The following is a 23,820-nucleotide window of genomic DNA, read 5'->3' as shown; positions in this document are numbered from 1 at the left end:
TATACAATGGATGCCAACCATATTGTTGGTTGAAGGGACCCATGCTAACTGTGTTATATTGAGTGTTATAAGGAGCACTATATGTAGCACTTGTTAAAGGTATAGGGTTTGACACTAAAGGGGTGGAACCCAGAATTCGCTGGGTTCCACTCGTGGAGGGTGTGATGATAGGGGTTGAACCTGGGACAAATGGGATAGCAGGGTTTGCCATGAAAGGTGTGGTATTGATTGTCGACTGGGGAAGTGGTGGAGGACCAAAAGTGTCCAAAAAGTCCCATGACCCATTAATCGTCGACGGGATGGGTGGAAGTGTTCCAATTGAAGAAAAAGGAGGTACAGATGCAACGGGAACCAAGAGTGGGCGCAATGGATTCGTGATTATATGGTTGTATGGAGAAATAAATCCTTCAGTAAAGAAATCCTCTAGTAATCTTGAATCGTCGGATGTCTAAACTGATTTTGCGTGAGATCTCGGAGACTGATTTCCTGAAGACGGGGAATCTGGCTCATTGGAGCTCGATGGATCCTCCATAGTGAGTGGGTTAAGTCCTAAAAATCATATAGATTGACGATAAGGGATGGATGTAGAGATGGTGGCCAATAATTTTTATCAGTAAATTTTACAGTGATATTTATTAAAGTCTGAATGATAACACTCTGGCACCTAAAAAATAAAAAATACACTAAGTAAATTAATCAACAAGCAGAGGGAAATGATCCTGTTTGATAAGCATCGATCACTACAGATGAAACCCGGTATCATAATGAATAACAAAGAGAGATGTCCAAATTAACTTTACGGTTACTCTATATCTTCACTCAAACCTCAGATTGATGGGCCAAGTACTCTCGTGAAGATGAGCACCCTCCCAAAAACTGAAGACAAAGTAGGTTTGTTTGTGTTAGGTACCAGAGCACCCCACCCCAGTCACCTTGTGTCTCTCTGGGCAGTGGTTTGGTGAATATGTCAGCAACTTGTTCGTTGGAGGGAACATACTCCAATTTGACCTTTTGTTCAAGCACTTGTACCTGGAGGAAATGATATTTGATAGGTATGTGCTTGGTCTTGGAATGCATGACTGGATTCTTTGAAATACTAATTGCACTTGTATTATCACATAGAAAGGAGATGGGTGGAGTACATGTGATCTGAATGTCTTGCAATGTTTGCATCATCCAAAGGAGTTGTTTGCAACAAGATGCAGTAGCCACATATTCTGCTTCAGCTGTAGATAATGCAATTGAACTTTGTTTCTTGCTGAACCAAGACACTAATCTAGAATCCATATAGAATGCACCACCACTAGTGCTTTTTCTATCATCCATGCTTCCTACCCAATTCTCATTGGTATATGCATGAAGTGTAATATCTGTATCTCTAGGATACCATAAACCAAAGTTTTGTGTTCCTTGAAGATATATGAAAATCCGTTTGATTGCCTGAAGGTGTGATTCCTTCGGATTTGCTTGGAATCTTCCAATTGTTCCCACTGCATGCATGATGTCTGGTCGGGTACCTGTTAGATAAAGCAGGCTACCAATCATGGATCTGTAGGTTGGTTGATGTACTGCTACTGATTCATCATTTGAGCTGAGGCTGCATCCTGTTACCATAGGGGTACATACTGGTTTAGAATTTTCCATGCCATATTTCTTCAAGATCTGCTTGAGGTACTTGGTTTGTGATAGAAAAATACCATCTTTATTTTGTTGAACTTGCAAACCAAGAAAATATGTGAGCTCACCAAGTAGGGACATTTCAAATTCTTTTTGCATTACCAAAGCAAAGTTTTGACTCATGGCTTCTTCATTGCAACCAAAAATGATATCATCAACATACATAACAAGTATTAGCAATTTATCATTGTCAATTTTTATATAGATTGCTATTAGTTGATCCTTTTGAAAAACCTTGTTGATGAAGGTATTTTTCAAGATGATAATACCAGGTCCTTGGAGCTTGTTGTAGACCATAGAGAGCCTTTATGAGTTTGCATACAAGTTTTGGATCATTTCCAAGGATGAATCTGTCTGGTTGCTCAATATATACTTCTTCTTCTAGGTCTCCATTAAGAAAGGCAGATTTCACATCCATTTGATATACTTTGAACTTCTGAAATCTAGAAAGAGCAAGGAACATTCTTATGGCTTCATGTCTAGCAACAGGTGCAAAAGTTTCTTCAAAGTCTATACCTTCTTGTTGAGCATACCCTTTACAAACAAGTCTGGCCTTGTTTCTAATAACTTCTCCATTTTCATTCAGCTTGTTCTTGAATATCCATTTGGTTCTTATGACATTCTTATCATTAGGTCTAGGAACCAATTCCCAAGTATTCTTCTTTTCAATCTGCTCAAGTTCTTCATTCATGGCCTTGACCCAACATTCATCTTGTATGCTTCATTTACATTTTGCGGTTTGATGGAGGAAAGCAATGCTAGATAGCTTGAAGCTTCTGTAATAGTTCTTCTTGTTTGCACACATGCCTCTTTCTGCCCCAAAATTTGAGTCTTTGGATGATTCTTCTGAACATACCTGGATGGAGTCTGTTCTTCTACCCTTATTTGTTCTTCTGGTGCCTCATTCGTTTCTTATTCAGAATTATTCTGATTTGATGTGGAAGGATAGTCCTCATCTTCTTCATAATATTTGGTTTTTACCTACTTTGAATTTTTGCCTACTTCATCAACCACAACATCAATACTTTCAACAATTTTCCCAAGTCTTTTATTATAACACTTATATCCTTTACTTCAAGAAGAGTAACTAAGGAGAATGTCTTCATCTGCTCTAGGTTCAAACTTGCCAAGTTTTTCATTAGTCCTTTTGATGTAACATTTTCTTCCAAAAACTTTGAAGTATTTTACAGTAGGAGACTTACCATACCAAAATTCATGTGGAGTTTGAGTGTTGTTTACCTGGACGTTTGTTTTGTTGAGAATAGTGACGGTAGCAAATGCAACTTCACCCCAAAAGGTTGCAGGAGTTCCAGACTCATCTAGCATAGCACGAGCCATTTGTTGAACAGTTCTATTCATCCTTTCTACCACTCCATTTTGCTGAGGAGTTCTTGTGGTAGAGAATTCCCTTCTTGTTCCATGTTCTTCACAGAAGTCAAAGAATTCATTCGAGGTAAATTCCCCTCCTCGATTAGACCTGAGGCATTTGATTTTGCGATCTAATTCATTTTCAACCAAAGCATTGAAGGCTTTGAACTTTTCGAATGCTTCGTGTTTATGCTTTAGAAGTCCTATCCAACACATTCTAGAAAAGTTGTCAATGAACAATATAAAGTATTCTTCTCCACGAGGTGACTTTTTCCTAAATGGACCACATAGATCAATGTGAACAAGTTCAAGAGGCTTACTAGCTTATCCTACCTTCTCAGGGAAATGTGCTCTGGTTTTCTTACCAAATTGACATGATTTGCATATTTATTCTCTGGAATGTTGATATTAGGAAGATCACAAAAAACCCAGTATCTGCATGCTTTTCTTATTTGAGAGAAACTTAGATGCCCCAATCTTTTGTGCCATAGCCAGTGTTCATTGTTTTTTCTTAGGTAGCACTTTTTTTGTCCCCCCTGAGTATGTACAGGCTGTTTGGAGTTCTTATACCTTCGATCGTTGTTTCTCCTATATCAAGCTCACAAACAACACATCCATTTGATCGAAATACTACCTCATTTCCTTGATCACACATTTGACTGACACTCAATAGATTATGCTTTAGACCATCAACATACATAACATTCCTAGCTTTAAACTTTTATTTTAAGAGAACAGAGCCTTTATGACTGCAGGAGTGTCATTACCAAATGAGACCTTCTTTTCTTTTCCTAAGGCATTATATGACTGAAGTTTTTCTTTATCACCTATCATGTGTTTCGAGCATCCACTGTCAATGTACCACTGATTTTCTTGTCCTTCTACACAAGGCTATACCACATCTTTCTATTTGCGGTTCTTTCTTTCTCCATGTTTTCAAACCCAATGAAGCTTGCTCCTTCTGATATGTTTGCCGAAATTTACTCTTGCATTCAGAATCTTCATGACCGAATTTGTTACAGATAGAGCATTCTATTTCATTCTCAAGAGCAAAAAAGTTATTGTAGGTCCTTTTCATGATCCCAGTCACATTCATTTGATTTCGTGCTTCTCTAGTCATGATGGTCTTGTAAGCAACACATACCTCCAACAGATATAATCTTTATTTGATCTTAACACTGTCATATCTCTATTCTCTGGCACTGCCTTCAAATCCCCTTTAAAGTTGAAAGACTTCACTTTATAAGTAAATTGTTTGCAGTGCGGCTATTTGTTCATCAGAGAGGCCAAGGCTTCGTCGGTCATCATCATTCAATTCATGGATGAAGACGATCCTCCAAGGCAGTGAAAAAATATCACGACAAACTTCTTTGATTAAGTAGATGAGTAACACTATTGCAAAGAGTACTGCTGCAATTGTTGAAGAGCTAACTAATACCTGCCATTGCACGTCCATAATTACTCGATTTCTGTTTCCAGATGTATAACGTGTCTCAGGTGGCGATTTTTTCTTTTTGAAGAATGTCCCGAGTTGATCTTCTCTAATTTATCAATGAGGTACGTGTTTTATATCCCTTAGGCATTTTCAAGACCAATATATAAGCCGACACATATTCTTGGTGATTTTTTTTGTCTTAAAATATATTAAGTGTCCCCATGGGGTTACATGGACTTTCAATGTAAGTTGTAACTAAAATTCATTGTCCCTATCTAATAATATTAGACATTAGACATTAGTTGGAGGTAACATTGATAAAATTATGAGCTCAAGATTTAAGTTACTATGGTGAAGATAATATAGAAAGTTCGAGGTTTCATATGGTCTATCAAGAGTGTTATTTTAGTTCATTATCATTCAAACAAGGGCCCGTTAAGTTTGGTGTTATCCGTGTCTAAGATATTTAGATGAAAATTGACCGAGATTAGGTTTTTACCTTGATTAAGAAGATTTTTAAAATGATTAAGTATAAGGGAATGGAAATAGGAGTAGTTTTTAAAAGAAAAATTCAAGTGTGTTTTCTAGTCAATTCATCTTTATCTAAGATATTTACATGAAAATTGATTGAGATTATGGATTTCACCTTGATTAAGAAGAATTTTAAAATAACCATGTTAAGCATAAAGGAATGGAAATAGGAGTAATTTTTAAAAGAAAAATCCAAGTGTGCTTTCTAGTGAATTCATGGAAAGACAATAGATGAGTCTAAAATATTTGAAATGCTTTAACAATAAGGTTATAGTTATGGTACAATAATATATTTTTAGTTAATTTTATTAGGAATTCACAAGAGATTAGATATATTCGTTTAACATTGAAAGCTTTTTATCAAGGATTAAGAAATACTTCTTTATTATATTAATTTATCCATAAAGGTCATTTACTTTTTAAAAAATAGACTTTGTTACTTTCACTTTAGGTTTGGTTTTTGATCCAATGGGTTTGTATAGATCTTGAGGTAATAGACTCCTTAAATATGACTCAAGGATTTCTAAAAGTATTCTTCCAATATTAATGAGTTTCTATGTCTACAATGTAATCAACACAATGAAATAATAAGCATTTACTACCAACTAGATGTTCATAGCCCCATAAAAGGTTTTTATATCCCTCGTTACTTCCCCCATTGGGGTGCTTTTCATTTATTTTATTTCTCCCTTTTCTTTTATTTAGATATGAGGATGGGTAACATCTAATTGATAATAGTGGGGAAGAAATGCATTGAATAACCATATTAATAGGGGTGTCTCCTTATATTGGGTGTAAATTCTTGACCTAATTGACTTTTTAGAATTGTTGCCAAGGGAGATGTTTTTATGATGTTGTTAAGATATTCACAGTGAATTTGATAAATGTAATCCTTTCTTAGTGGTAATTGATGTTAATGGAGGTCCAAACTTAGTTTGCTCATTTTGGTTGTGTTTCCCATTGTGGTATTAGTGTCTATGTGCTCCTCATGAGTCACCGGTAACAAAATAAGGCAAACACAAAATACCATGTAACTATATTTAAAATGCCATCAAAGTTATTATAGTGGTTCATAAGATGACAGTGACAGTGACCTTCCTTTAAAGGTTTGGAAAGAAATTAAAGTAGAATATTAGTATGGCCTTAGATACTCTAATCAAAGTAAATCAAGTGGTCATAGGTAGCTCATCGTATTCTCCCTACATGTGGGGTATGATTTCACTGATGATGCATTATTAGGATTGTGATTGACACTAGAGTTATCTTCTGGGAACTTCCTTGTTTTTTCCAATTATTTCATTCTTGAGAGAAAATCCTCTAGCATCTAGGTATGGGATTTATTGATAGCAAATAAAGTTATGCTACCTTCATTTCTTGGGAACACATTTATGAGGGAGTAACAAGGTTCTTGAGGTGTAACTGAGTTGCTTTAGAACAAATGAAACTTGCTTCTAGGATTCCTTGTGAACTTTTTGTGAACATATTTTATGGAGAGGGTGATTAGTTTAGCAAGGGTCATTAGAGGAGATTCACTATAATCTGACTCCAGTTCCTCTTTTTGGTTAAATCCTGGCCTCCTATGAATTTTTCATGCTCAAAATTAAAATAAGGATAATCAAGAAAATGTGCTTGATGTGATATGATAAATTTGTCCATCTATGTTTAGGTGAAATAACCATGGCATGTAATGGTTAAAAACATGTTGAATTTATACTTAGGAAATAAAAATTATATTCTACCAACAACATTAATGTGTTTTTTTCCTCATAAACAACTTTGTTGGCACATAAAAATTTGGTTTTACTAGCATTTTTTAAAAAGTTTGAAAATTGACCCTAAAAAAGAAATCATCGTTCCAGTATCATCACTTTTTCGTTTTGAAGCTATATTTTGCACGAAAATTTCATAGTCACTGCCATTTTTAAAACATGTTCAAAATTGACCCCTAAAAAATAAAATCATCGTTCCAGTATACACACTTTTCGTTTTTAGCACTATTTTTGATGTTTTTTCAGGGTTTTTTGGCCAGAGTTCCCATTTTGAGTTTATAGTTCCCGTTTCAAAGTTTACATTGTTTCAATCATACATCAAATATATTTGCATCAACCAATCTCCTTTGTACCAACCAAAACTGAATCAAACAATCATTTTTCTGAATGTTGTAACCAGAATACAGTAACAGTAACTAGAACTCAATCCAGAACCCAGAACACTGCAACAGTAGACAGAAGTAGCTAAAACATATTTTATGAGGTGCACGTTACTTAAATGTGTCAAACCTGTGTGCATATGAACTTTTCTAATGGCAGACCTACGTATACGCAGTTTTGAAATGTCGAACCAGTGTGTATACGTGCCTTTGCTATATTGAACCCGTGTACAGATCTGTAAAAGATGATTTAACCTTTTCCACTATTCATACATCAGTTATATCGAGATCATCAGATTTATAGATTACAACATGCGCCAATTATTCAAATAAAAGATCAAAACCACACAAAGATACTTCTCTTCAAGCCTTAAGATCTTGACCCATCAATAGAACTTATCCTTCTTCAAGCGCTCAAGTTCCTCCTTGATTCAAATCTAGCTATGCACCATAACCCATGACCAGTATTCTAGATCTTACTCTTCATTAGATATTCAATTCTTGAGTACCTTTGCCTAATGATCTCCTCCTCCTTTTATAGTCTTAGGCCTTACTCAATACCATGGTCCAAAAACACTTAGAAACAATACCTTGGACCAATTACCTGGGGTCAACACTTTGGACAAGATACCTTGGACCAATAACATGGGTCAAAACACCATGGTCCAAATACCACGGACCAAAACCAAATTCTCCAACATGTACATGCCTTTCCTTGTGTGAAAGTGCATGTACATGCATACATGCCTTTTGGTCGGCGAACCCGTGTGTATACACAGCTTGGTCAAAGGGAACCTGCATATATCTCTTTTTCCTTCATTCTGTGAGCCTGAACTGTGATTTGTCATCTGAGTGAGTTGCCATCAAGGACAACACCTATGTCATAGCGCCAAACCCGTGTCATAATGCCAAAAAGGGTAAAATAACCCGATCTCATGTAGAAACCTTGTCAAGAACATGAGGACGTGACATAAACATTAACAAAATCTAAAGTGCCTCAACTATTTGACAAGTATCTAAACAGTGAAATGATGAACCATAAATATCAATGGGATTTGTGGAGATCAACATATGTAAAACGACTATCATGAGATGTACTAGTGGGAAAATGATTAATTGTGTGACAATTGTTAGAACCAATGATATGATTAAATTCATGGATTACCATATAAGATTCTTGATTCTCCTTTCGTTCTTTTTGTATTCGATTACATACTATACCAAAAATATGAGATCTTGGGGAATTATAAACAATTGTCAGAATAATAATTCTAGGAAACCAATTAGGATACTAGGATGATAAAGGATTATAAGTTACAACTAAATCCCAAGTAAGGTACTTTCCTAGAATCAAAATGGTACAGATCATGATATGGTCTAGCAGTTTTCAGTTGGAGTTTATTCATGACTACTTTAGGAATTAAATCATGGGAAGCCCCATAATCTAACATACAATTGTATAAAATATAATCATGAATTTTCAATGTGACATAAAAAGGAGGAACACTTTCAGCAGTCATATCAGAACTAGGACCAAAAACGACTGAAGGTTTTTCATCCTGTAAACTAATGACATTTTCCTCCACATCAGAACTTGAATTGATTCCATTTAGAAACTTTATGTTTATAACCTAGATTTTTAGAGATTTTAGATAATGGAATTGGAATTTGAACTCTTTCTAACTCTTTTTCAACATTGAAAATTGTTGGAACGGATTTTTCAGAGGTATTATGTTCTTGTGACTGATTATGTGTTTGAACTAATGATATTTTTGTTTCAGTTGTTTTTAATTGAGGTTCATCAAAGGTAACCTTTTTAATTGGTCTACCAGGACTTCATCTTGGTCTTAAGTCATACCTTCTGTTTAATTCAATAATGAGAAATTTAAAAAAAGCTTGATACTTGGAGATTTGAGAGTTTTCTTGATTTTGAGTTAAGGACTGATCTTGACTAATTGGAACAATAACATTATGAGATGATGAATCTTCAAACTAATTGATATCATGTGTAACAAAAGGAATGGTTTATTTATGGTGTTGATCATCAATCATTAAGGGAAGTTGGATTTGTTGATCATTATTTGGTCTTGGAAAGATTAGAGGTTGAAAATGTCTTCTATATTGAACTTGTGGTCTATTTGAAACTTGTTGGGTTACTCTAGGTTGAGCTTCCATCCTAGAGATTATGTCAGACAAATTTTAAGTAGATAAGTTATTTAATCAATTTTGTTTTATTCATATTTAGCTTTTGATGATGAGGTGCTTTCTTCTATAGCTTTCATTTTCCTTTCAGCCTTTTCTGCATTTGCTTTTAGTTTTCTAGATGATGACCTATTAGATTTAGATTCAATTGCACTAGTTTGAATTTATGCTAAAGTTTCAGCTTTTACTTCTCTAAAAATTAGAATAAAATCATCTTCAAATGCTTTTGAGAATCTAGCTTTGGCAGCAGTGAATAGAGGTTTACATTATGGGGGGGCATCTTATTATAAACTTTATTAAATCTCTTGATTAAATCAGCAACAGGTTCGCCAAGATTACTTCTTAAATATTCAATTTTTGTCAATTAGTAAAGAAGATCCTTTTTTATTCCCCATTGATTCTTAAAAAATTTGATTAGTGAAACCCGTGAATTAATAAAATTTGCTTGAAGCAAGTTGAACCATATTCTAACATTTCCTTCTAGTTACTGAAAAAAAAGTATTGTGTGGAAATATTCATATTCAATGTTCGTATAGTGAGAAAAGTCAAGAAATTAAATTAAGTGGTCTTCAACAGCAGGCCCTGCTTCTCCATTAAATCTAGGCAAATGCTTTAAATACCCATAAGGAAAAGCATGAAGTTGGGTTGTTGGAGGAAGAAATAATGCTCCATAATGAGCTGGTACAATTGGATGAATGCCATCCATTTGATGTTGTGATGGAGTTTTCATTTTTGGCGATACAACCTTGCTAGAAAATGATTGTGATGGTGATTTAGGTTTTTGAAAAAAATGAGGATTAATGACTAATTTCTGAACTTCAGATACATCCCTTTCCAAATATTCAAAAGTTAGAGGATTAGTATAAATCCTAAGTTCCTCTTCAAGTTTCGTAGAAGTAGAAGGGAAAGTATGTAGCACAGAGGATATAAAATCTGCTTGTTTAAATTCAAGAAGGGTGAGTTTTAGATCTTATTCATTGTCATATAGTTCTAAATCATGGAAAGGAACTTCAAAAGTCTCAAGCTAATGAACTAATAATCTAGATTCTAGATCTACTCCTTTAGAAAGGAGTTCTAAAATTTTTGGAGGAAGATATGATGATTCAGCAAGCATTGGAGTTCATTGAAAAGGGTCATATTATGAGGGTTCTTGAGGTAACATAGAGGAAAAATCTGCAAGAGAAGCTTCTTACCTTTGTCTAAAGGATGTAATTCTTACAAGTTTCGCTGAAGCTGACAAAGTAGAGACAAGCCATGAAACTGACTGAGATCTATTGTGCCTTCTTAAAGAAAAATTTAAATTGTGAAGTCGTCTGGTGAAAAATTTTAGCCTACTAAACTCTTATCCATCATTAATAGGAAAGTTTGATCGTTGTGCCACAGAAAAGAAACTTCAAACTCCATTCATCGGCCATAGCGTCAATATGATGTTGTTCCTTTGTATACATTTCTAGGACGTGGAATTGTGCCAAAGCATCTAAATAAGGTTTTGATTTTAATTGGATGACTAATGCTTTAAACTTTTAAACATATGTAAATCCTAAGTATTTCTGAGAAAATAGAAGCGTTGATTCTTCATTCATATTGAATATCTAATTTGTTATATATATTAGATGCGTATATAAGTTTCCTCCAACCAAATAATACATGTTTATGATATGACAGAAGGAAACAATTAAAAGATTTAGAGGTATTAACTAAGACAAACAATTTGAATTAATTAATCTCTTTTAATAATTATAACTTTGCAGGGGATTTCAGAGAGATTGAAATTCAATCTAATCCTACACAAAATTCTATGTTACCTTGAATATGTTTAGAGAAAATAAAAAATGGAAACATAATTGAGTAACTAGAAGAATTCATAGAGCTACACAAACTCCTAAGAATTAATCCAGAATCATTTTATTATCTTTAGAAATATACTTAAAAAATTATTTTCATATGATTGGTTCATCACAAGGGTTCAACCCATTCTCCTTTGAATTAAAAAATACTTAAAGAGTTTGACTCAAAATATCTAGACTTGAATCAAAATTTATTACAAAATATAATATCATCCAAAATTATTTGGATATTACAAATTAATATTGAAAAAAAACAAATTTGAACTGATTTGAACACTCTGCATAGATTTTGAGGTTTCGTTCACTGCTCCTATTAATCTGTTGTCTGCTCCTGCTTATCTTTTATCTGCTCCTACTTATCTGGATTTTTATTATTAAAATTTAGCATTTTGTTCTATTCGATGACCTCACATAGTTTATCCAATCTCTTATCATCTAGGATAGATAAATTTACTAAGTTTCTATGTCACTCATCAACTTCAGTATATTTTTCAAAAGTAGGCCTAGTTAGAAACAAATGCTTAATTTAATGCTCAATGAATAAATCATAATCTAAGCCTTCAATGAAAGCTTTGCCAGTTATAATTCCTCTTATTTTTTCATTGTCTTGTCTGCTACTATCTCATGCAGCCAATGTTGATAATATTCAAGCAGAATCAATTTTCTACCTATACCTTGCAAACCTGGGAGTCCTTTCCGATGTGGAGCATTGAATTTCTGTGAAATTTCTTGATCTGAACTTCTAAGTTTTCACACTTATTCTCAAGATGTGGAAGTGCCTACTGTAATACTGAGTTGCTTCTCTCTTTCTTTAATCAACTTCTCCATTTCTGCTTCCATCTTCTGAATTTTCATGTTCTGTTCAACAATCATTTTAAGCATATTTTCTTTTTCTTTCTCTAATTGTTTAACTTCTTGTATTTGTGGATGCTTAGAGGTGGGAAACTTTAATTATTTCCTTACTGCTTGAATATCATCATTTCTATTCTTAATTATCTAGTACATTGCCTTAACATCTTGAGGATCTAATCCTAATTTTAAAACTAGATCGTCAAGTCCTTTGATTCTTGTATCCTTAGCTAAAGAAGAAATTTTTCTAGATTTAATTAAGAATGAATATTATTTAGTGATTCTTGTAGCTTAGAAGATACCATGGCAGAACTTGTCAAGGATGTGTAAATCATCTCCCCTTCTTGCTTGTGTAGATCAATTTGATCTTTGGAATGAAATTTTTTGGTGTCAAAGGAAAACAAGGAAGTTTTGTAATCCACAATTTTCCTTGCTACAGGGACCTTTTGCTCTAGAAATTCCAATTGGAACTATCCTGTCTCACTGTCTAGTGTTAAAAGTAACCTTGACTATTTTGAGGAAGACTATTTCCATAAATCTGCATATGTCAAAGTCTTAAGTGCTTCATTCCTCTTTTTCATTTCTAGAAATTTGGAAAATATACTATGTTGCATCAAAGAAGGAGAGGAAGGAGAAGAAGAAGAAGTTTTGGTTTATTCTACCTGTTGTAGTGAAAAAGGAGATTGTATTGACAATACAACAATAGTAAGCTTTTAAGAAGTTTGAGCTTCTTAAGATCCTTCATCAAGATTTATATTTTTCCTCCTTTTAGCTACTTGAAATTTTTATTCCTGTAACTCTGAACTTGTTGGTGATACAATTTATCTTGACCTCTTTAGTTCTTTCTCTATCATTCTCAGAGTTTCCAGTATTATTTGACTAGATACTGGCTCCTTAATATCTTTCAAAGTATTATCATCCCAATTCTCTTTATTTTCATACTTCTCAAATTTAGGTTTAGTAATATGAGCATATGGTGCTTATTTCTATGCAATTGATACTGAAGATACAATACCCAGCGGGTTGTAAGATCAACTGAAACTGAATTTGATATTCATATGTTTTAATAAAATGTCAACCTCTTTTGCTGTAGCTCTTGTGTTGGATATAAAAGGGTTGACCTGTGCTTTCAATTTCAACTAAGATTTTCATTTCCTAGCAACAAAGTGAACATCATCTACATTCATCATTTGCCTAATATAATCAAGAGCAAAAAAATTCATTGGGAGGAACACATGCAACTTGTATGGTTGTAGTTCACATCCATAAATCCTAACTTCAGTGAAATTATGGTATAAATACCACTCTCCAACTTTAGTTTTCTCTCTAGGTGTAAAATTCTCTTAATTTAAGTTGAAATTCTAGGAACAACATCACTATTTAATAAGAAATTGGCCACATACAGGAATTGATTAAAAAAATCACTCAATCAAATTTCTTGAGAGGTATTTCTCACTAATGTTATCTAGTGAATGGTTGACTGTGGGCCACCTTTAGCATCCAAATTTTGCAAAGGTAACTTAAACCTTTCAGGTTGATGATATAGAAACCAGTAAACTAGAATTGATTGATATTTGAAGGAACGTTTGTGCACTGAATATCAAGAATTGATCATGAATTGCATGAGATAGAAACTTACTCTAGTTAAATATGATTGAGGGTTTTTTACCAGAAGAGAATATTGATAGAAAGCCCAAGATGAATTCATCAACCCATTGGTCACTGGTGCATCCTATTAAACAGGACACTAAGCAAATGACCTGCCTAGAAAATTGAGGGAACATAGTAGCAGAATAGGGAGGATTGGTCCTAGGTAATTTGGAATTCTCAAGAAAGAAGTATTCAATGATATGAGCTATGTTTGAAAATGATAGATTTTGTTAAATTTCAATTAATGAATTAGTAAAAAATGGATGCAAAGGTTATTGAGGATTCAACTCTAGGGCTTGGAAAATTTGATTCATAAGTCACAGAGAAAAGGGTTTGATTGTTCTGATCTATTACAACTCTTTGTCTAGGTAGATATCGAGTTCCACACCAGGAAAAAAATTATGGGATATGATATGTTTGTGGGAAACAGAAATGAGGCAAAAGTGACTCCCAAAAATAAAATTCATCACTAGCATCTTTGAACTTTTGAAAAGCCCAATTGTGAAGTTTGTAAAGATCAAATTCGGAATTAGTCTCTGCAATTTTAAAATGAGTATCTACTAATGGGAGTTCATCCAGGTTAATCACAGGGGGTAAGAGGGGATTATTTGTAACCATTTTTTACTTTCCTTTATGTGAAGCCATTGGGAAAAACAAATTACTGAGACAATTGATAAGGATTTACCCGGATATAGGATGATTGCAGGCTAGAAAACAATGGTTGAAGGTTGATCTTTATTGGCATTTCTCTTACAGAGGCATTCTTTGAATTGTAGTGATAAGAAAAATAAAAATGGTTAATTTGAATAGGTGGTAATGTTTTATTAGGGAGTGAATAACTATTAAGTTAATTAATAGTTATTTGTGCATAGGATTTACGCAATGAGACGTTGGCAATAATAACTAAATGAGAATGGTCATCTGCTAGTTTAGAGGGAGGGGTACCGGTGGTTAAACTTGGAAGAAGAGTGGAAGGTGGATTAAAAAATGGGAGAAGAAAAAAATGGGAGAAAAAATGGGTTAAGCTATGGTGCGCTATCTGTCAACTAGCTGGAAAACATGTAACAGACAATTTCCACTTGTTGTAGAAATTTGTGCAGACATCGCAATAGTTATTCTGCAACTTCTGTAAATTGGTGGGTCATGATGAGTGTAACTACTGTAGCTATGAATTGATGATGGAAATAACACCCGCATATCGGATGTAGACAGAAACTCGGCCTCCAGATCAAGGCATTGGGGGAGTGCGTGGAGGATATCAGGGCCACAAACAAGGCCAAGGAGGAGGAGGACCTAGTAGAGGTTGGGGATAAGTTATTTTCTACAATTACGGAGTTCCAAGACACTCGTAAGGGAATGTATGAGCTAGATGTGCCTATCATATCGATACTATACTCAGTTTGATCATGTGGTAGAAGACTGCCATGTATTGATAGCTAAGGTGCAGGAGAAGAAGGCATAGCCTCAGCAGCCTACTCAGAACCTTCAGATGATGAGAGTAGAACCTCGCGAAGAGGATCCCAATGTCTGTTGGGAATCATGATTGTTGTTAGACCAAAACTTGTAGGTGTTATTCAACAATCACATCACTAGAGACAAGGATCCAAGAGAGGTGGTTAGTCCATGTCACGAAACACACGGGGAGCATTGGTTTATCCAATGTCCAACAATCTCCCCCCCAATGTGAGTCGGTGTGTATCAAACTCGTGACCTACACTCTAATATGACTTGTTGGGAATCACGATTGTCGTTAGACCAAAACTGAAAGTGTTAGTCAATGATCACTTCTCCAGAGATAATGATCCATAAGAGGTGGTTAATCCATGTCACAAAACACATGGCGAGCGTTGGTTTATCCAATGTCCAATAATGTCAATATCGTGTTGCAAAGTGGGATGATGACTGGTGACGATAAAGGGAAACAACATAAAGAAAGTGAGTGGGTTTGCAAGGCTCCAGAAAAAGGGGTTGGGTTTGACTTGGAGTGTGCGAAAGAAACATTCATGGAAGCAAATAAAAGCTTTGCTGAGGCTTCTACCTTAGGAAGTCATGATAAGTTATCTGAAGAAGTTGACCCCTCCATGCTTATTACCTTCTTTGAGACCTGTATGAAGCTGTTATGCGATAGCAAGGTTGTAAAACAATTATAGGAGTTGATAAATAAGTGTGACGGTAAAGAAAATGCTCCTGAAGGACCTCGTGTATTTAGAAAAATTGGTGAGCATAAGGCAATAACAGGGCGTGAGATGAGGCTTACTATGCAAATAGGAGAGTATGAAATGGATCAAGTTATTTTGGATCTTAGGTCAGATGCGAACGCTTTTCCTAAAAAAACATGGGAAAGAATGGGGAGACATGTGCTACAGTGGTCTTCGATTCAATTAAGGATGGTAAATCAGTAGAAGATTATCCCTATAGGGAGATTGCAGGGAATGGCAGTAGATATTGAAGGCAAGAGCGCGTTGGCCGATTTTGAAGTGATAGAGATTGTGGATGACAACAATCCATACCTCATGCTCCTTGGGATCGATTGGGCTATCGACATGAATGGGGTAACCAATATAAAGAAGTGGATGATGTCATTTGAAAGAAAATCACTCCGTGTGGTAATACCTTTGGATCCTGCATAAGGACCGTGCTATACTGAACCGGTCCACGATTATGAGGAAAGTGACAAGAATTTGGACCACATCTATAAAATAATAGTGCAAGATTAGGATTGGGTTCATCCAATAGCTGATGGATGCATTGCATGAGATCGTGAAAGTTCCTGTACATCAAATTCAGATGAGGAATTGGAACACTGGTAGAATAGGTTGCACGAAGTATCTATGCTACACTGTAATATGATGACTAAATCGTTGCACTGTGTATCATTTGAGGTAAGGATTTTGCCTTATTATGATGGTCTAATTGACGTAGATAAATTTTTGGATGCATTTGAAAGAGAAGTTCCTGAGAATCATCACTTGCAAGCACTAGATTTGGCATTGCGCGCTACGCCTGCAAGGTGGTGGGGTACACATAAAGACAGTTTTGATGGGTGGTGTGAGTACAAAAAAATGATGAGATTGTGGTTTGGTTGACAAAAAGACCAACTAATAGAGAAATATTATGGAAGGAATGATTAGCACGATCATTTAGAAAAATGTATTGACGTTTATGGGAAGGAGTTGCAACTTGAGTGGGTACATTTATTCTGTCACACTTTGAATGTAATACCAATGAATTGGTACCTGGAAACAAAGCTCTGCCATGACACTAAAGAGTGAGACATTTTTAGACAGTGATTCTTGATGACATTCAGCTTTGAAGATGGATTTGAATGCATTGATGAGGCCCTGCAGGAGGCCAAGGCAGTGATCTTCAGAATACCACAAGATCCTTTGGATTTGATTAACCACATTGGAGCACCCAGCTATGCCATGCAGTGGAGTGTTATAATGTGACTATTGAAGAAGAACACGAGGATCCAAGGAACATTAACATCCCAAAGATAGAAGGCCACCTCAAAGTTGAGGGGTCGTAGATAGAGAATCCAAATATCACTGTGCCACTGAAAACTAGACAAGTGAACATTGGCATAGAGGCGGAACCAAAGTTTGTGAAGATAGGGGACTACTAGGATGATTCCATAGTAGATAAGGTTGTTGAGTTGCTCCTAGAATATCAAGATTTGTTCCCTATAATGTTTTCAGACTTAAAAGGCATCATAGGCAATTTAGGAGTGATGAAAATAACTTTGAAAGCGAATGTGAAGCTCGTTAAGCAAAGGCCATATCACCTTAATCCCAAATACTAGGAAAAGTTCCATTTAGAGTTGGACAAGATGCTTGCAATAGGAATTATTGAACCGGTGGAGGAATCTGATTAGGTGATTCCAATGGTATTTCAAGAAAAGAAGCAAAAAGAGAAAATCAGGATTTGCATAGATCTCAGGAAGCTCAATGATGCTTGTGTTCATGATCCTTTTCCAACTCTATTCGCTGATGAAGTATTGGATAATCTTGGTGGGAATGAGGCCTATTCATTGATGGGTTCTCTAGATACCATTAGATAAAGATCGCGCTAGAAGACAGGAGTAAGACTACCTTTGCAACTGAGTGGGGATGCTTTTAGTATACGGTAATACCTTTTGGACTTAAAAATACGTCAGCGATCTTCTCACGTGTAGTCATTGCAGCGTTCAAAGAGTTCATTCACAAATTTTTGGAGGTACATTTTGACAATTGGATAGTTTTTGGACTGGTAAAGTGCCATGTAGCCAGTTTGCACTTGATGCTAGATACGTGCCGGAGGTATCAGATCGCACTAAACTTGAAGAAATTTTTATTTTGCGTCCCTTTTGGAATCTTGTTGGGTCATGTAGTGTGAAAACAAGGATTAATGGTGGACCCTGCTAAGATCATGGTTATAATCAATTTGGAGGCATTAAGAAGTGCTAAACAGTTGCGTGCAACACTGGGTCATACTAGATACTACCGAAATTTCATCAAAAGTTATGCCCAAATCGCCGCACCTATAGAAAATTTACTAAAGAAGGACGCTACATTCTGTTGGGATGAAGAATGTCAGCAAAACATGGATGTATTAAAGGAGAATATGGTCACCACACCGATCCTCGTTTCTCGGATTGGAAGAAGGAATTTCATGTACATGTGGATGCATCATCTATTGCACTAGGAGTAGTGTTAACACAGGTCGGTGAAGGAGAACTAGATCACCCTATAACGTTCATGAGCAGGAAGTTTTCTAAAGCTGAAAAGAATTACTTGACGAGAGAGTGTGAAGGGTTGGCTATGGTGTACGTGCTCTAGAAGTTTAGACATTACCTACTAGGTAGAAATTTTAAGATGTATACAGACCATTCTGCATTAAAGTACCTTGTCAACAAGCCTATGTTGGGGGGGAATATGCAGATGGCTGCTGCTGTTTCAGGAGTATGATTTCGAAGTAATTGTGAAACCTGGGAGCTTAAATGCAGGGCAAGATCATCTGTTGCACATTGAAATAGGAGAGGAGCCCACAAATCTGGAGGAGGGGTTGCCTGACATGCATCTCTTCATGGTGTGCATAGCAAATAATCACTTTGCAGACATTATCCACTTCCTAACTACATGAATGGTGCCAGAAGGATACACTCAATAGAAGAAAGATTGGTAGTGTGTGTGATAGACTTTTCAGTTATTACAGGGCATTTGTACAAGATGAGGTCAGGCGAAATATTGCGACATTATGTGCCTGATTTTGGAGGAAAGAGTATCCTTGTTGAAGCCCATGGAGGAGTTGTGGGAGGCCACTATGCAAGGAAAGCGACAGCATACAAGATTTTACACGCTGGGTTGTGGTGGTCGACGCTGCATAAGGATTCCAAAGCATATTGTATTGCATGCAATGCATGTTAGAGGACGGGAAGGCCATCACGAAGGGATGAGCTGCATCTGAATCTGCAAGTGTCATTGCGGCCATTTTACAAGTGGGCAATTGATTTTGTAGGGCCAATTCAGCCTTCAGGCAAGAAGATAGGTGCACGATATATCATCACCATGACCAAATATTTGACTAGATGGGCGGAGGCATAGCTTGTGAAGGACAGTACAGGGGCAAAAACAGCAAAAAAATAAATTGAATATGTGTTGACCAGGTTTGGTTGCCTGAAGATTTTAATGAGTGATCAAAGTACGCATTTCCTTAATGAAGCTATCAGTGAGCTGACAGAATAATTCCAATTTTATCATCAGAATAGTACACCATATCATCCTCAGGGCAATGGGACTGTTGAAGAATTTAGTAAGATATTGGGGAATGTGCAGACAAATGTTTTCAATGTGTAGAGGAATGATTCGGACGTGCGCATACCAGTAGTGTTATGGGCTTACTGAACTACTTGTAAGAAGCTTACTGGTCATACACCTTTTAGGTTAGTCTATGGTGTAGAGGCTATAATGCCTATGGAGTACATTGTACCTAGTCTACGCATAGCGGCTTTTACTGGAATGGAAAACCACGGATCCTTAGAATAGAGGCTCTGTAGCTAACAGAGCTTGATGAAGATAGATTTTTGGTTGGATTCCATCAGCAGGTGCAGAATGAACTTGAAAAGGCATGGCACGATTGGCACATCAAATTGCTCACCTTCAAGGTAAATGATTTAGACTTCTTATTATATGACAGTAAGTTTGATAAGTTTCCAGGAGATTATCAATTGTGGAGCAATTCAACTAGTGAATTTGAATAGAGATCCATTTCCCAGAAAGGTAAACGAAAGCCAATTGAAGCCATACACCAGGGATCCAGCCCAATGACTACATGACGGTAGCACAGATTAGCACTCTAGGCAGCTGCAAGGAGGTGCGGGACTATAAACTACACTGCCCGGTTTGTAGAGTTGTGTGACCAAGGGTCTGCGTGCAACAGAATGGTGTCATAGTTTCAGAAGAAACGCGAACGGAGCTACGCTATAGGAGGAGAGACCATGCAGTGTAGCCAAAAAGTGATCATTACCATCATTGTTCATGATTTGACAATGAGGAGATGGTTAAGAGGAGCAGGGGCGCAACATTTAAGGCTGAATTTAAGAGTGAAATCTTTGGAAATCTACTGCCAATCTAGCATTTATGGACAGATTTTGGGGGGAATGGTTGAATTTGAATTCAAATTCACCTATAAATTACGTGTGGCCATCCAACGAGAAACACTTTGCATCTTGAGAATTTTTTTGTTGAGTTGTCAAGTGTTTATGAATCCTCAGCTTTACGCGGATTTGGTCGCTACTTCTGTATTTGAGAAGTTATCTAAAGACACTCAATGGTTTATTCTCAGCACAACGTTCGAACTAGCAAAAACTACTAGTACTGGGGGAGCTATCGCCTCTGAGGGAGCTGCTCCAGAGGTGATGAGTATGGAGGTCCCAGCTATAGTGCCTACGGTGTTGAGGTCGCCTAGGCTGAAGCCTACGCCGGTGAGAGAGGTCCCCAAGCCAAAGAAAGATAAACAAAAGAAGTCAGTGCTAGTGCGCAAGTCACCATGGAAGCATGCCACTACACAAGCCCAAAGGAAAGAAAACCTGAGCATGAAAGAGAAGGGGAAAGTGGTGGATCTGGAGGCTGAGGAGGGCATGGAATATATAGACATTGAGGGGGTGGATCCCATATCTAAGTTGTTGGAGTATATCCCTCTGCACAAGGGAAAAGTGAAGGTCCCGAAGGACCCATATGCAGGACAATTCCTCCTCAACACACCCTTGTTACTGCAAAACATAACCTTTGAAGGTCCACGATTGGCGTAGATCCCAGATTTGAAGCTTGAATATTGGGATTTGGCAGACCACCAGCAGTTCCCCCACCTGGCTATAGACACCTACATGAAGAGGGTCTTCTACAAAGAGTCTAGTGTCACCACGTTGGAGCCTGTGGAATGGATTCGTGGAGTAAACAAGTCAGGGTTGTTGAACCTATTGTTGGTGACCCATTACCATCGCTCAAATATAAACTTGATCATCATTAAGTAGTTGTTGTTCTTGGTGCATGATGGGTGCTTGTGTTTGAACACACCGATCCCCATCACTGATATGATGATCCATTAGATCATGCTTTTTCCACACTTAGGGTTAAATCCAGCCAAGGCGTTTGGCAAAAAGATGAGTGAGCGTGACCTTGCTGAGAAGATGAAGGACAAGTTTAAACTTGTGAAGAAGTCACGTGGGTACTTGATTACTTCAATTACTAACCCTGTGGTAAAGGTTGTCACACAAATTTTGGCTGGCAAGATTATGAGAAAGTGTCGTGTAGACGAGGTGCCAACACTCGTGGTTTCATTGGCAGCACAATGCGTAGAGGGCATATAGTCCAACTGAGAGCACTACCTATGTAGAGAGTTCCTCGCAAACTGCAGAGAAGCACAGGATGAGAGAAAAACCTTCCACTATTCATGGTTGTTGCTCTCGATTGTGCTGGTCACTTGGGATTTGCTGGAGGATATCTAGTTTCCTCCTGTGGAGAAATATCTACTAGAGGTAGCAAAGTTTGCATCTATCTGGGCCACAAAAGAGGTTTCACGGGTCACAGAGAGCAAGGTATTTTAGGTACTGATGGAGGTGATCATTCATACCGCCATAAACCAAAAGTTACGGTTGTCACCAACCATGTTTGAGCACCTTTCAGGATACGCGGAGTTCAAAGCGGACTTCCACCATGTATACATCTGGGAGTGGAAGGATCTGGAGAAAAAGTGGTTCAACCTATCCTACCTTGCTACAGATGACGCTATCAAGGAGGTCATCAAGCGCTAGCCAGCAAACTGGCATTCTCCTTCTGATCTGGCCGCAGGGACTAGCAAGTCCACGGAGAAGTTAAGAAGGACGCGGCCAAATAGAAGGTTCAACAGTTGGCTAAGAAAATAAGGAAAGAGGTCAAGGAGAAGACCCAAGTAGAAGCGGAGTGCGTCGCAAAGAACTAGGTAGAGGAGAGCACTCCCTTCTGAGTGAAATGGTATAGGAAGTAGGAAAAGGAAGGGTTGTGGAAGATAACAAAAGTGACCAATTCGTCACTGGTGTTATAGACATATTTGGGCACTTCAACCCTAATCTTATATGTCAATAAACTAGGGGTCTTTAACCCCTAAAAGATTTGTTTCATACCCTAAAAGAACATGGTCATCTAATTACATCATTAAGTTCCACGTAAAAAACCATCCAGAATTGGCCTAAACTGGACCATACTAACTACTCCACTATTAGGGTGCAATGCATACTGACTTTTACACTAGCCAGGTGTGATGCATACTGATGAGGCCTTCTATAGGGTGCGATGAGAAAGGATGGACAAATGTCTGGGACAGTTTGCTAAGTGGATGCTCATAGAATCTTCTAGAAACTTCCCCTTTGACACTTGCCTCTCTGAATTTGCCCCAAAGATGAGTAAGAGATCTAAACTTTAGTTATCTCCCCTCTTGTGGAACCAAATGTAACAAGTGGAATGACACTAATCAAATCCCAGAGATGACTCACACCCTTGCACACATCTATAAATGGATCCCTCATCTAAGAGATCTGGAGGCTGGAATATTGTGAATTGCAAGTAGGTGCTGATAGTTTGTATTTGAGAAAGAGCATTGTATTGTTGGTGTGATCTTGCTATTTCATGAGGTGAAGAGGGCTTCATGCTAGGAGGATGATGCTGGATTAGACAATTGGGTTGTAATTCTCCCTTCTATATAATAAAGTTCTTCGAGTTTTCTTCCATATAACTGTGCAATTGTGAATGCTATTGTATGTTCATTATATTTCCAATTCCGTAATGATTATGATATAATAGATCAAGATGCTTTGACAGTTCTTTGTCACTGTGTTCCTACAAGTACTCTCCAAGCGGGATAAGTACAGAGAGGAGTGCAAGCTCTGTCAAGGGGGAGAGAGATCAAGCAAGGAGTTAAGTGGAAGATCCAAGTTGGTTCCTTTGTCTTTCTCTTATATATTATACTTAGAAGAAATCACGAATTGCTTTAAACTGTTGTTTCTAGGGTAGCTTCCAAACCTAGAGGGCTAGTCAATCGAAAAGACACTAGTTTTCCGAGAAACAAATTGGCGACTCCACTGGGGATCGAATAGATGTTTGTCTGCTATTATTGATTGTTTCATAAACCATAGACAGAGCCTGAAGTAAGCCAGATAGCCTTCGAACTTCTCTTTCTTTGAAATTGCATAGTATATGAATGCTACTTCAGTCAATCTCTGGTTTAGTTTATGAATTAAACATTTAAATTACAAGCATTCTAGATGCCCTTTTGGTAGCTCAGTAAGCTCTCAAGATCATTCCTCTGTACTTTTCTCTTTACTGTCCATCATAGCTCAGCTTAACTCACTGAAATCAGCTATAAATTTGAGACAAAACCCACTTCAGTTGCGCTCCTTGGCCCATCGCACTATCTGTCACTATGAACGAGTATGAATCGCACCTCCTGAGCCTGCACAGTGCGATGCATCCCTATTTCTATGAAGCCTAGGTGCGATGACTGACTGAACCTATTTCCATTCTTGAAATTTGGGGTTTTTGTCCTTGTTTTCAGTTCTGTTTAGTTGATTTGCTACTTATGAACAGTGCCTCCTTACTGAA

This window comes from Pinus tabuliformis, chromosome J (genome assembly GCF_031772625.1).
Source record: "Pinus tabuliformis cultivar Carrire ecotype Pingquan chromosome J, CPIR1, whole genome shotgun sequence".
In the NCBI taxonomy this organism is placed as follows: domain Eukaryota; kingdom Viridiplantae; phylum Streptophyta; class Pinopsida; order Pinales; family Pinaceae; genus Pinus; species Pinus tabuliformis.
Note: the sequence above shows the minus strand (reverse complement) of the source record.